Genomic DNA, 16,275 nt, shown 5'->3' with positions numbered 1-16,275 from the left:
TCCCACGACAAAATCTTTTGTGATTGACTGAACAACAAAAACATTTTAGAAAACCAATTAACAAAACTGAAAATACATTAGGATTTCACCAGGAAAAGCGAGAAAACTGAAAACATTATTAGCACCTAATAAAAGACAGTACACAAAACACAACAACATTTCAGGAAACAAAAAAAATAAAGTAAACACCAAATGTTTTTTATCATTTCTAATTTGCAACCCTGTCTCTTAATAATTAAGTTTATGTACTTCAAATGTACTTGCATTGCCTGATCTGTATAGGAGGAAATGTAATTGCTGCCTGGATTAAGTTCACTGGCAATCTTTTGTTCCAATACAGAAAATGTGACATACACAGTGAAAAGTAATATAAAGAAGGTTCGGGGTGGATGTTTGTGTGTATAAAGCACAATCTTTCCACGTTTTATTTTATTCATAGAACCACTGACCTCTGCCGTATGTCAAAATGACATTACTGATATCACAATAAACAATATAACCCATAAAAACTTTCTTTATGCTGATGATGTAATATTATTCTTGCACAACCCTGTTAAATCACTTAATAGTCATTAAACTCTTCCAAGTTCTTTTTCTGCAGTATCTGACCACTCAATAAGCTGGAATTAAAACAATGTATCAATCAATCAATCAATCAATCAATCAATCAATCAATCAATCAATCAATCAATCAGACTTTGTTTGTAAAGCACTTTTCATACAAATTCGATGTAACATAAAGTTTTTCCACCCCCATTCACACACAAAACAATAAATGACTATGTTATAAATGAAAGACTCAATTAAAAACAGGAACTGAGAAAACGCTATCATAACTCTCATGAATTTGCAATGAGGAAACACAAGAGGTAGGATAATAATGAAAAAATTAGACTAGCTAAATAAAACAATAATACAAAAGTGAAGTGTGAAAAATAAAAAACTAAATAAAAAAAGGAGATGTATTAAAGTGAGTAAAACCAGAATGAAAGGTAGGGTATTAAAAGGAAAACAAAGATAAAGATAAAATAATGAAGATAAAATAATAAAATACTAAAAGAGAGGAGATGTATTGAAATGAGTAAATCATTATGACATCAGAGCTCACCTGAGAGGCTGCAGCTCACCTGTTTGTGTGTCTCTGTGCTGCTCTCGCTGCTATTGAACAAACTGTGGCTTATTTACCTTTCAAACAATGTCCATGTCATATCTCTTCTTTTTATCCACTCATGGAAAGGGGGAGGAATGAGATAATATACAAGATATTTCTCCTCATGATGTCAAGGAAGACAAATATTTGAAGTGAATACAGAACATTCTTATTTGATAAGCTCAGTTGTTACTGACACTTAGTAGAGCAACGATCACAAATGAGCAAAAATACACCTGACGCTTGAAATTGAAATATAATAACCAATGTCAGTCTTGTCCAGTGAGGATGTTTTCAGTTCTGTGACATTCAAAATGTTTAAACTATAAATACAAATCACTTCAGATTCATCACCTACTCTGCCACTACCACCACAGTTCTGTATGTGCAGGTGTTTGTTTATATGCACACATGTGCGCACACATATAATGAGCCTGATTTACTAAAAGATTTTACTTTATTGAATATGTATTTGCTAATATAACTTGCCTGAAACCGGACTTGTATCATGATTTTTCTCTTATTTAAAAGGATAGTTTCACCTTTTTTTTAAGTCTATCTCTAAACCATACTCCAATGCTTATACAGTATGTTCACTAAAAGAGTTCTTGGTGGCTGTAATCATTCCTTCTGTCCACACTGGCTGTCAAAAGGCCACTTCCTGGAGCGATTATAATGCAAGTGACAAAATCTGCCGTCCTCTTAGTAAAAGTTCAGTTGAAGACATATGAGGCTGCAACTGTCTGTGTTAGACAATTTTACATTGTTTATCTTACAATTTTACATCCTTTTTTAGAACAAAAGTCCCTACTTTCTGTCCTTTCTTCTTTCTCTGAATGAGCTTAGGCTCACCAACTCAGTTTCAACCTTCAAGTCCCTTCTTAAAACACACTTATACAGACAGGCTTTTTCCTGTACTCAATCTGTACTCTTTTTAACAATAGTTAAAAAGCTAACAGCAGAACTATATAACTTGTAACTATTGTTTTGAAAAGTGCTATACAAATAAAGTTATTATTAACTATATTATTATAACAATCCTGGATAGAATGAAGAGTGTAAAAAGCCAATTCCCCTAATTTGTTGCTTGAAAAAGTCAACCACAACACCTGTGTTTCTTTAAAGTTTCATTCCTCTCTTTAATCTCTTGAACTTATTCTCTACGATGCTCTTTTATTGTTTTCTTTTTTCCATTTTGTCTAGGCAACTGGTGACTGCATGAGTGAAAATCCTACATGGTATCTGGAAGTTTTTTTTGTCACAGAACAATGCAAGATAATCACCAAACATCACACTGCAATTTCAGGGTTAGAACTTGTAGCATCAACGACAAGGGAGTGTGAAAGATACCAGAGCCATTAAATGAATATCCACAACCACATTATCAAGATTGTGCTTCTTTATCTCTCTGAAGTCCATTGTCAGTCTACAGCCAATCATGATGAGGGAGGTTAGATAAAATGATGAGGATGTTTGCAGCAAAAAATGAAGAAAGACTAGTTTGGTAATCCTTTCACAGAACAGAGTGTTTTTTTTCCTGGTTTTCTTATGAGTCATAAATAGACTAGGTGTGTTATGTGCTGTTTTGTTTTACCAGCTGCTTAATAATCCTATCTTGCATGGTTTTGAATCCATTCATTCATTCCATTCTTGTCTGACCAGTTGGCCCCACCTACAGTGCCAGGTAAACAGAATTAACCAAAAAGTGAGCAGGACTGGCACCAGACCAGAGTTGTCTGGACCTGTTGCCTTTTCTACAGTGGAAAAAAAGACTTTTCTGACCATAAAAATTAGTATAATTCTTTAATCTGAATGAGTTTAGTTTAGCACATGCTGCTAAATTTGTTCTGTTTGACATTCTTCTTCTTATTCACAGGTATTATTATTGTTAATATTATTTACATGTCTGTAAACAAAACTTGCCCACGAACAGGTAGCCTGGTATGGCAATTGAGTGACGTCAATTATGCTAAGAGTCAAATCTCACATATGTGCACTCATGAATAGGTGGAATTCATCAGGACAAAAAAAGCAGTATATGAAAATTTGTGCAGTTGAGGGGATTTAGTGAATAGTGGAACATTTGAACAAACAAACCTCACAGAAAAAAGCTAGAGATTTAGGATAGGAATAATAAAATATGCTTGCTTGAGGCCCATGAGCCCAAACATGAAGCCAAAGCTACACATGAATGGATTCAAAACAATACAAGATGGGATCATTCAGCAGCTGGTAAAACAAAACAGCACATAACACACCTAGTCTATTTATGACTCATAAGAAAACATGCTGTTCTGTGGAAGGATCAACTAACTAGTCTTTCCTCAATTTTTGCTGCAAACATCTTTGTCATTTTATCTAGCCTCCCTCATCATGATTGGCTGTAGACTGACAATGGATTTCAGAGAGGTAAAGAAGCACAATCTTGATTATGTGATGGTGAGTGTTCATTCCCTGGCCCTGATATCTTTCACACTCCCTTGTCGTTGATGCTACAAGCTCTGCCTGTGATCTGCCAGAACTGCCAGATACTGTGTAGGATTTTCACTCATGCAGTCACCAATTGCTGAGACACAATGGAAAAAAGAAAACAATAAAAGAGCATAGCAGCATAGCATAAGTTAAGGAGAGTAAAGAGAGGTGAATGAAACCTTAAAGAAACACAGGTGTTGTGGTTGACTTTTTCACGCAACAAATTAGGGGAATTGGCTTTTTACACTCTTCATTCTATCCAAGATTGTTATCATTTTTAGACATTGCAACCTTTTTAAACAAGGGAACACACAGATCAGGGAAATAATAATAATGGTAATAATAATGGTAATAATAATGATAAAAATAATAACAACAACAACAACAACAACAACAACAACAACAACAACAATAATAATAATAATAATAATAATAATAATAACTTTATTATAGCACTTTTCAAAACAATAGTTACAAAGTACTTCCCAGAGCACTGGAACACTGAAAGCTCATAGAAAATGTAGAATAAAACAAAAACAAAGCAAAACAAACAAAACCACTCAAAATCCAAGCACAATAAACATAAAATATGCTAACAGCAGAGTATAGATTGAGAAGGGACTTGAAGGTTGAGACTGAGTTGGTGAGCCTAAGTTCACTCAAAGATAGAAGAAAGAACAGAAAGTAGGGACTTTTGTTCTAAAAAGGATGTAAATTTGTAAGATAAAGAATGTTAAGTTGTCTAACAGACTGTTGCTGCGTCATATGTCTTCGGCTTAACTTTTACTAAGAGGACTGCAGATTTTGTAACTTATTATACACATTATAATCGCTTCAGGAAGTGGCCTTTTGACAGCTAGTATGGACAGGAGGAATGATTACTGGACATACTGTATGAGCATTGGAGTATTGTTTAAAAAAAATAGGCTTAAAAAAGGTGAACTTATCCTTTGAAACAATCTTTATACCGATGATGTAATATTATTCCAGCAGAACTGGGTGAATCACTTAATCAAGTTATTAAACATTTCAACTCCTTTACTGCAGTATCTGACTCCTCAAAAACTGGAGTAAATAAACTAAAGGACTGTGGTTTTCATTCTGTGCTTTAGTTGCCAGCAAGAGAAATCAAATTATATGTTTTGTAGATATGTTTGATATTGACATTTTGAGTTGGCAGTGAGTGTTTTGCAGATTTGATCTATATAGACAGATGTGTTGTTAATAAAAATGGGTAATTTAGGTGGTATTGAGTTGCCTTCTGTCCCAGGGTCCCCCATCTGATAAGACTTTTGCTTTCAGATGTTTTATTACAGAAAGTGTATGAAACCCATGACCAGAATAGTCATACACTCTGTCATTGTGCTATTTATGGATGGGATTATAGTGAAAATAAATGATTGCCCTTTCTGCTGGGGACCCCTTGGAACCACCCCAAGGACCCCTGGGGGTACCTGGACCCCATTTTGAGAACTACTGTCATACAAAACATAGTAGCCAATGCAGATCATGTGGAGGTGTTTTTTAGCAGGATTGTAACAGGATTGTAATTGTATGTTGACATTATCACTCTAAGATAGGAAGTTGTTGGATATGCTTGTTATTCTTCTGTATGGATACCGATTTGATGATTTGTCAGAATTCATTTGTGCCGATTGGGGAGCAAAATTGCCCTCTTTACATCTCATTAGCATGCAGACTGAAAGATGAGCTTAAAATACTGTCAAGGGGCCAGATGCATAAAACTCTGTGTTGATTCATGACTAAAACTGTGTGTATGTACAAAGCCAGAAATATGCAGACTCATTCCTCTCGTCAGATTTATAAAGCTGTGCTACTCATGATTCTGTTTTATAAATCTCAGTCATTGTGTAATTTCCACTTACACAGTGAGCCATAAATGGATGAAGACACACACTGAACCAGTTGTTTTCATATCAAAATGATGCCTACGTACTCCACCAGTCTGTACCGCAGTCAGTGAAACAAAGTGGAAATAAAATTTGCAGTTTAGGTTCCATCAGCGGAACAGCTGTCGTAACGCGCGACCGTTACGTACAGTTCTGTGACATTCGAAATGTTTAAACTATAAATACAAATCACTTCAGATTCATCACCTACTCTGCCACTACCACCACAGTTCTGTATGTGCAGGTGTTTGTTTATATGCACACATGTGCGCACACATATAATGAGCCTGATTTACTAAAAGATTTTACTTTATTGAATATGTATTTGCTAATATAACTTGCCTGAAACCGGACTTGTATCATGATTTTTCTCTTATTTAAAAGGATAGTTTCACCTTTTTTTAAGTCTATCTCTAAACCATACTCCAATGCTTATACAGTATGTTCACTAAAAGAGTTCTTGGTGGCTGTAATCATTCCTTCTGTCCACACTGGCTGTCAAAAGGCCACTTCCTGGAGCGATTATAATGCAAGTGACAAAATCTGCCGTCCTCTTAGTAAAAGTTCAGTTGAAGACATATGAGGCTGCAACTGTCTGTGTTAGACAATTTTACATTGTTTATCTTACAATTTTACATCCTTTTTTAGAACAAAAGTCCCTACTTTCTGTCCTTTCTTCTTTCTCTGAATGAGCTTAGGCTCACCAACTCAGTTTCAACCTTCAAGTCCCTTCTTAAAACACACTTATACAGACAGGCTTTTTCCTGTACTCAATCTGTACTCTTTTTAACAATAGTTAAAAAGCTAACAGCAGAACTATATAACTTGTAACTATTGATTTGAAAAGTGCTATACAAATAAAGTTATTATTAACTATATTATTATAACAATCCTGGATAGAATGAAGAGTGTAAAAAGCCAATTCCCCTAATTTGTTGCTTGAAAAAGTCAACCACAACACCTGTGTTTCTTTAAAGTTTCATTCCTCTCTTTAATCTCTTGAACTTATTCTCTACGATGCTCTTTTATTGTTTTCTTTTTTCCATTTTGTCTAGGCAACTGGTGACTGCATGAGTGAAAATCCTACATGGTATCTGGAAGTTTTTTTTGTCACAGAACAATGCAAGATAATCACCAAACATCACACTGCAATTTCAGGGTTAGAACTTGTAGCATCAACGACAAGGGAGTGTGAAAGATACCAGAGCCATTAAATGAATATCCACAACCACATTATCAAGATTGTGCTTCTTTATCTCTCTGAAGTCCATTGTCAGTCTACAGCCAATCATGATGAGGGAGGTTAGATAAAATGATGAGGATGTTTGCAGCAAAAAATGAAGAAAGACTAGTTTGGTAATCCTTTCACAGAACAGAGTGTTTTTTTCCTGGTTTTCTTATGAGTCATAAATAGACTAGGTGTGTTATGTGCTGTTTTGTTTTACCAGCTGCTTAATGATCCATTCATTCATTCCATTCTTGTCTGACCAGTTGGCCCCACCTACAGTGCCAGGTAAACAGAATTAACCAAAAAGTGAGCAGGACTGGCACCAGACCAGCTCTCTATTGCTACTCCACAATGTTGCATTTAAGCATTCGACAGCACATTGTCGCTATTAATTTTATCTGTGTTTATTTATTTAGTAAGGACCCACAATGAAATAAAAAACAAAGTTAAGTTTTGGATTCTGTTAGGGTTAAGGTTATCAGGGAATTTTCTCTTTGGTATGAACAAAATTCACAAGTTGTCTGGACCTGTTGCCTTTTCTACAGTGGAAAAAAAGACTTTTCTGACCATAAAAATTAGTATAATGCTTTAATCTGAATGAGTTTAGTTTAGCACATGCTGCTAAATTTGTTCTGTTTGACATTCTTCTTCTTATTCACAGGTATTATTATTGTTAATATTATTTACATGTCTGTAAACAAAACTTGCCCACGAACAGGTAGCCTGGTATGGCAATTGAGTGACGTCAATTATGCTAAGAGTCAAATCTCACATATGTGCACTCATGAATAGGTGGAATTCATCAGGACAAAAAAAGCAGTTTATGAAAATTTGTGCAGTTGAGGGGATTTGGTGAATAGTGGAACATTTGAACAAACAAACCTCACAGAAAAAAGCTAGAGATTTAGGATAGGAATAATAAAATATGCTTGCTTGAGGCCCATGAGCCCAAACATGAAGCCAAAGCTACACATGAATGGATTCAAAACAATACAAGATGGGATCATTCAGCAGCTGGTAAAACAAAACAGCACATAACACACCTAGTCTATTTATGACTCATAAGAAAACATGCTGTTCTGTGGAAGGATCAACTAACTAGTCTTTCCTCATTTTTTGCTGCAAACATCTTTGTCATTTTATCTAGCCTCCCTCATCATGATTGGCTGTAGACTGACAATGGATTTCAGAGAGGTAAAGAAGCACAATCTTGATTATGTGATGGTGAGTGTTCATTCCCTGGCCCTGATATCTTTCACACTCCCTTGTCGTTGATGCTACAAGCTCTGCCTGTGATCTGCCAGAACTTCCAGATACCATGTAGGATTTTCACTCATGCAGTCACCAATTGTTGAGACACAATGGAAAAAAGAAAACAATGAAAGAGCATAGCAGCATAGCATAAGTTAAGGAGAGTAAAGAGAGGTATGAAACCTTAAAGAAACACAGGTGTTGTGGTTGACTTTTTCAAGCAACAAATTGGGGGAATTGGCTTTTTACACTCTTCATTCTATCCAGGATTGTGATCATTTTTAGACATTGCAACCTTTTTAAACAAGGGAACACACAGATCAGGGAAATAATAATAATGGTAATAATAATGGTAATAATAATGATAATAATAATAATAATAATAATGATAACAACAACAACAACAACAATAATAATAATAATAAAAATAATAATAATAACTTTATTTGTATAGCACTTTTCAAAACAATAGTTACAAAGTACTTCCCAGAGCACTGGAACACTGAAAGCTCATAGAAAATGTAGAATAAAACAAAAACAAAGCAAAACAAACAAAACCACTCAAAATCCAAGCACAATAAACATAAAATATGCTAACAGCAGAGTATAGATTGAGAAGGGACTTGAAGGTTGAGACTGAGTTGGTGAGCCTAAGTTCACTCAAAGAAAGAAGAAAGAACAGAAAGTAGGGACTTTTGTTCTAAAAAGGATGTAAATTTGTAAGATAAAGAATGTTAAGTAGTCTAACAGACTGTTGCTGCCTCATATGTCTTCGGCTTAACTTTTACTAAGAGGACTGCAGATTTTGTAACTTATTATACGCATTATAATCGCTTCAGGAAGTGGCCTTTTGACAGCTAGTATGGACAGGAGGAATGATTACTGGACATACTGTATGAGCATTGGAGTATTGTTTAAAAAAATAGGCTTAAAAAAGGTGAGCTTATCCTTTGAAACAATCTTTATACCGATGATGTAATATTATTCCAGCAGAACTGGGTGAATCACTTAATCAAGTTATTAAACATTTCAACTCCTTTACTGCAGTATCTGACTCCTCAAAAACTGGAGTAAATAAACTAAAGGACTGTGGTTTTCATTCTGTGCTTTAGTTGCCAGCAAGAGAAATCAAATTATATGTTTTGTAGATATGTTTGATATTGACATTTTGAGTTGGCAGTGAGTGTTTTGCAGATTTGATCTATATAGACAGATGTGTTGTTAATAAAAATGGGTAATTTAGGTGGTATTGAGTTGCCTTCTGTCCCAGGGTCCCCCATCTGATAAGACTTTTGCTTTCAGATGTTTTATTACAGAAAGTGTATGAAACCCATGACCAGAATAGTCATACACTCTGTCATTGTGCTATTTATGGATGGGATTATAGTGAAAATAAATGATTGCCCTTTCTGCTGGGGACCCCTTGGAACCACCCCAAGGACCCCTGGGGGTACCTGGACCCCATTTTGAGAACTACTGTCATACAAAACATAGTAGCCAATGCAGATCATGTGGAGGTGTTTTTTAGCAGGATTGTAACAGGATTGTAATTGTATGTTGACATTATCACTCTAAGATAGGAAGTTGTTGGATATGCTTGTTATTCTTCTGTATGGATACCGATTTGATGATTTGTCAGAATTCATTTGTGCCGATTGGGGAGCAAAATTGCCCTCTTTACATCTCATTAGCATGCAGACTGAAAGATGAGCTTAAAATACTGTCAAGGGGCCAGATGCATAAAACTCTGTGTTGATTCATGACTAAAACTGTGTGTATGTACAAAGCCAGAAATATGCAGACTCATTCCTCTCGTCAGATTTATAAAGCTGTGCTACTCATGATTCTGTTTTATAAATCTCAGTCATTGTGTAATTTCCACTTACACAGTGAGCCATAAATGGATGAAGACACACACTGAACCAGTTGTTTTCATATCAAAATGATGCCTACGTACTCCACCAGTCTGTACCGCAGTCAGTGAAACAAAGTGGAAATAAAATTTGCAGTTTAGGTTCCATCAGCGGAACAGCTGTCGTAACGCGCGACCGTTACGCAGGGTCATATCGCGTCCATAGTTAATTCATCACATGGACTGTAAACCATCGTCAGCAGTGATATCTCAGTGATATCTAAACGTAATCATGTTTTGCACCGACTTTACAAGGTGTGACACAACCAAGGATAAAATTAGAATATTAACAGCAAAATAAAATATGAATCCTATGTAAATTAAAATGATCAAATTAATCACACAAAGTAATTAATGTTACCTTGATAAATGCGCCTTTGATTGGCATTTTACAAATTAAACAATGTTTTACTAAAAGATTCCGTCTCAGCTTATATTTAATCTCCACCTCATCTCATCTCATCATTCTGCTTTTATAAATACCAGTTTATGTGTGGGGAATGGCGTACGCATGTTTTTTGTGCTTATGCATCATTTATGTATCTGGCCCCAGGTCTGTTAGTAGGTTCATATGCCTGTTGAAAAATCATGTATGTTTTGGGTCAGACATGATCTATTTCTATTTATCCTCCCAAACAGCAACTAGCACCGACACCTTTCTAACAGTGATTGAGCACGTGCTCAGGACAGAGCAGGTGAGCATAAAACTAAAACTAAACAGAATCCAAAACTTAATCTTATTTGGTTTTTATTTCATTGTGGGTCCTTACTAAATCAAAAAAAAAAAAAAATCAAAATCAGATAAAACTAATAGCAACAATATACTATGCCCACACAGTCCATTAATGTACTGCTGAATTATTAAATGCAGCATCGGCAGTAGCACTAGCCCAGCAAGCAATTTTGCGTGTAAAAGACGTCTAATAGCCAGTGAAAGTTTAGTAGACGTCAAACCACCGCCCAAGTATAGCCTAGCCATCAATTAGATGGCTATTGAATGACTACATATATATGTATAATAGACAACAAAATAATGGCTGAAGGATTCTTTTCACTCAAGTATAACATGTTCTGATAAAAAAAAGTCAATCCATGCAAACAAATTAAATATAAAGAATTTAATACAAAAATAACAAACAGGAACAGGAAAGATAAATATATAAAGATTACAAAAATTACATGCATAAACATTTTAAACAACAGTGAACATGATAAATATAGAGAGAACTTATTACAAAAACTGCAATCGGGAACATTTTAAACTTCTTAACACATTAAAACATAAAAAATATATAAAGAATGTACTACAAAAATTAAAAGCAGGATTTTAAACAACTTAACATTAAAACATGATAAATAAATGGAGAAAGATGAAAAACGGTAAACAAGTACCCACCCTACTTCCTTCTGCACATGATGACAAACAATGTAGATACGCAAGGGAAGCAGTTCCGCTGCTCCTGCTCCTCCCCCAGTCATCGCCAGTCATCATATCTCTCAAGCAAGCATTACAGCTGCTGGGATGGGCTTAATCTTGCTACACATAGCCGGACCAATTCAGAGCTGAATCATGACTACACACAAACCATGTCAATGAAATGATATTGTATTTATCATTGACAATGCAAACATCATAGGATATTATCCAGAAACTGGCCTTTTGACAGCCAGTATGGACAGGAGGGATGATTACAACCACAAATAACTCTTTTAGTGAACGCACTGTAGGCCCATGAGCATTGGAGTATTGTTTAAAAAACAGACTTAAAAAAGGTGAACTTAACCTTGAAATAATCTTTATACTGATGATGTAATATTATTCAGAACCTGGTGAATCACTTAATCAATTCATTAAACATTTCAACTCTTCTGCAGTAATTGACTACTCAAAAATCTGGAATAAATAAACTAAAGGACTGTGGTTTTCATTCTGTGCTGTAGTTGCCAGCAAGATAAATCTAACGTTATGTTTTGTAGATATGTTTGATATTGATATTTTGAGATGGCAGTGAGTATTTTGCAGATTAATGTGAACAGTTATGTTGTTCATAAAAATGCACAGATAAAACTAATAGCAACAATATACTGTTCCCACACAGTATATTAATATATATTAATGTACTGCTGAATGCGTAAATGCAGCATTTGGCAGTAGCAACAGAGAGCTGGTCTGGTGCCAGTCTTGCTCACTTTGTGCTTAATTCTGTCTTAATTCTTTATGATGGCACTGAAGGTGGAACCAACTAGTTAGACAAGAGTTATTAAATAATTGTACTGCTTTAAAGAGCCACATCACACCCTTAAAACGCCTACACCCTTCAATCAATGAAACTGACATTCAAAAATAATTGACCTGAATTGACCTGAACAGAGAGTACAGAAGAAAATAATTAAAACAGAAGCTTAACTTAACATTTTGTAATGAATGAAACCATTCACATATCAGTAAAAAGTATCAAACTACACTCCAGACTTGATTCTCTGGCAACAAGATTCATTTCTTTTGTGGTGTAATTAATTATATAAATACAAAGTGCATTTGTTCATTGTATTTCTTAACAGTAAACATTTCTTGATGTAAAAAGTCTGTGTAGCTTGTAGTGTAGCTTTCTACTTTTAACAAAAGCGTAGCTTTGCTGTTTTTACTTACAATGAAGAGCTGCTTCACTGGCTACAGTTTGAAAGTACTGCACCTCCCAAACAATGATATAAAGTCATTGTCCACAGTGGTAGCATTCTACGCAGATACCAAAGTCCCAAAAGTTAGATATGTAATTTTTGTTTGGCAAGAAATGATCTAATTAACAGAATATACAGAACTACTCAGGCTCAGTAGTATGTTGCAAATATCAAGCATTTGTTTTGCTTGACAACAGTGTGAATATCTTCACAGCAGTGGTGGAATGAAATTAAGTACATTAATTAAAGTGCTGTACTTAAGTACAATTTGGAAGAACTTGTATTAACTTAATGCAATTTAATGTTTCCATTTCACTACATTTCAGCATGAAACATTGTATTTTTACTCCACTACATTTATCTGACAGTTATAGTTTCTGGTTACTGTGGAGGGGTGAAATTTTACATGCAAAACATGTGATCAGCCTATAAAATATGACACACTGTTACAGATTAAACCACCCAACAGTCTATAAAATACTTGAAATGATCTCCATAGCTCATTTCAATATATAATTATATACCAATCAAACAATCTGCATTGGTTTATGTATAATAATGTTTACATGCTTCAATGTAAACTTCCTTTTGTACCTATTCTACCTACCTGTAGGTACTTTGGGGTAAATGCACTCAAATGGCCACAAGATGGCACTGTTGCTCAATGTTTTAGGGTTCAGCTTGCAGTAAGCGATCCAACAAAACAAATGCGCTGCTGCATAATATGCTCAACTAAGAACATTGATTTCTTTGTCATACATTTTGTACTTAACCTTGTGGGTTAGTTGAAAATCAGAGATGAACACCAGTAATACAAAAACAACAACTGAGGACTGTAAAATCATGTCAAAGATTTTCTCAATCTATGATGATGCAGTTTTTCCACCTTTTTTAGGATGTGTATCTGGAAGCATTTATATCCCAGCAAATGAGTTTGATCATCTCCAGTAATATTTTTGATATAGCAACAACACCCAACAGTTGTTAGCAGCAGGAGTTAGGGTTGTATTTTCTATAAAACTGAAGTTACCTTCAGTAAAACATTTTTCTTGCATTGTTTGTCTTTGAATTTGTAAGCTTGATCTTACTTAAAGTCTTAATATTAAAGTCAATCTCAAGAAGTTATGTGTGATTATCTTTTCCAGTCTCAGTCAATGGGGACGTACCATATAGCTCTGCATTAATCACCTTTGAAGAATCAGTTCTCACATAAGTTCTAAGCAAAGATTGTTTGGTTGTGAGATCATTCGATGGAGGTTTTGAGATGCTTTCTGTGCAGACAGATATCACTTTGTCACATTGTTGCTGCTGTAAGGTCAGATAACCTCGGAAGCCTTGGCAGCTGACATCAGAATTGTTATCTGACCAGGCTGAGTAGTTGGTTTTCTTAGCGTCATCACAATGATATGAACTTTTTCTTCTGGGCCATGTTCCTTAATTAAAAAGTACCTCTCTGCTTTATAGGGCTTAAAAAGAAAACAGGGAAACTGTGATGTTTACTTTGATATATTTTAATTACTGTTGCAGTTAATGTGTTGTTAAATCGTGAAGATGACTAGATGACTGAGCGGAAATTAAAGAATTAAAGCAAACAAAAGAGTTGTCAAGTCTATTGACTCAAGTACTATAATTCTAATTTTGAAGTACTGGTGCTTTACTTGAGTGTTTCCATTTTGTGAGACTGTACTTTCAGCAGGAGATATAGTTTTTATTCCACTACATGTATCTGTTCTGCTTACTTCAGAGCAAAAAGGTTTTTACTTGCAAAACATATGAGCTCATAAAGTTTGATGATCTACTTGTTAAGTCAACTCAACTTTATTTATATAGCACTGTAAGGTTGGCTGAGTGACTAAAGCAGTCCAGGTGTATTTATTTGCTAGTGGAAACTGACAGTCAAGTGCAGCAATATGTACAGTGCAGGCCTGACCCAAAAATAAATAAAAAAAATAACTGCAGAAAAACAATACTGTAAAAAAAAAAAAAAAAAAAAAAAAAAAAAAAAAAAAAATGAAAAAAATGCAGAAAACAAAGAAAAAGCTCAGCTCTGCACCGGGCAATGCCCCTTTAATTCTTGGGCCCTCACTGGCTTGTCTCTGTTTGGCAATATAACCACAACTGACCAAAACCCCTGAACTTCAGCCTCCTCCTTTATATCAGCTGGGTCCTACCAAGAGACATTAATTAGTATTTAATAATTAATTATCCCACAGGAGATTAACACCAGGTCCACAAATATCTAAACATTTACTATTGCATTACAAAACATACTAAAACACATTTCACTCATGTACTCATTCAATAGGCAATTAACATAGAATTGCTCAATGACAAACAAATAATCATCCCTCCAACTCTACCATACTTGGCGCCTTCCACCAGGAACCACCTTTTATAAGCCAATGGTAACTTTCTGTAGGGTTTGGGCAGTTCTGGGTCTAAAACAGAGGAGCGCCAGCGCAGCAAAGGAGAAACCACGTTTAACAATAAACAGAAGTATCTATTACAAATACTGGTCCCTGTATCTCATAAAAAATATATATATTCTGTGTGCTTTGTTACACTATGAACCACGATAGAAAACACTCTCTGCCTCCAAACATTAACAAACAGAAGTAATGATGACGATTTGAAATCATGCTAAGCTAACACTACAACACAGACACCTCCAAGCGGGCTTGATCTAATTATTCATGGAAGTGGCAATTCAGCGCGTATGCATGCGAATGTGCATCTTACTTTAGAGGGCACGGGTTAACCCTGTGACAAGCACCTTTAATACAAACATGCATGAAAGTAGTCAGCGGTATATGGATTTGTTAGAGTAGCTACATTTAAATTGTTCTTAGAGGTTAAAGCACAACATGTAATGTCTTTTCTCACAGTCAGTGGTTTTACTGTAGTTGAGTACATTTTCCTGCAAATAGTTCTATATTTTTACATTAAATGCAGCACTTTTAATGTAGTACTATGGTTGGGTTTAACTATGTCTTCCAGCTCTGGGGGCTGCTTTCAAAAATACAAATGCAAGGACACAGGGCCACAGCATGTGGATAATGAAGGATTTCTCCAACATAATGCTACTGTTCCTTAACTGCCTGGGCCTCCATAAGCAGCCTAAAAACCAGTAAAGTCTGGCTGCTTTTGTTCACTCAATGGTACTTTTATCCACACGTGAGGGAATAGAAAGAAAAGCCACTTGGCCTGCAAGACTTAGCTGTGAACCCCTTTCTCCTGGTTTGCATCAGTAATTATTACAGATATTTGGAATACTTCAACATCTTTTAGGTCCTTGGCCATTGAGTCCATGCTGCTTAGGGAAATTGTCATGATTGATATGATTGACAGGAGGCCCACACACAACTTAAAGGCTTTAAGCTGCAGTTACTCTACAGTTATCCTCCTCTGACTATTAAAGCTTAAGTTTGTTGAGCACCTCAGTGAAAGAGACCATTGCTGGTAGCATTCCGCTTACTGCTCAAGAAACCATGTAGCAGCTTGTGAATCAATGTTTGGTAAAAACTTTTTTATGAAATAACATTTTGTGTCATTAATGATTCAATTTAACCAAGATCCAACTGCTTTTCAGCTTACTTTGATTCTATTGCAAAATTTGCATTCACTTGCACCTTAAAATATGTTAATTTCAAATCAAATCAAATCAGAACAACTT

Source organism: Thunnus maccoyii, chromosome 4 (assembly GCF_910596095.1).
Source record: "Thunnus maccoyii chromosome 4, fThuMac1.1, whole genome shotgun sequence".
In the NCBI taxonomy this organism is placed as follows: domain Eukaryota; kingdom Metazoa; phylum Chordata; class Actinopteri; order Scombriformes; family Scombridae; genus Thunnus; species Thunnus maccoyii.
The sequence above is the reverse complement of the archived record's forward strand: the minus strand, read 5'-3'. Positions refer to the sequence as shown.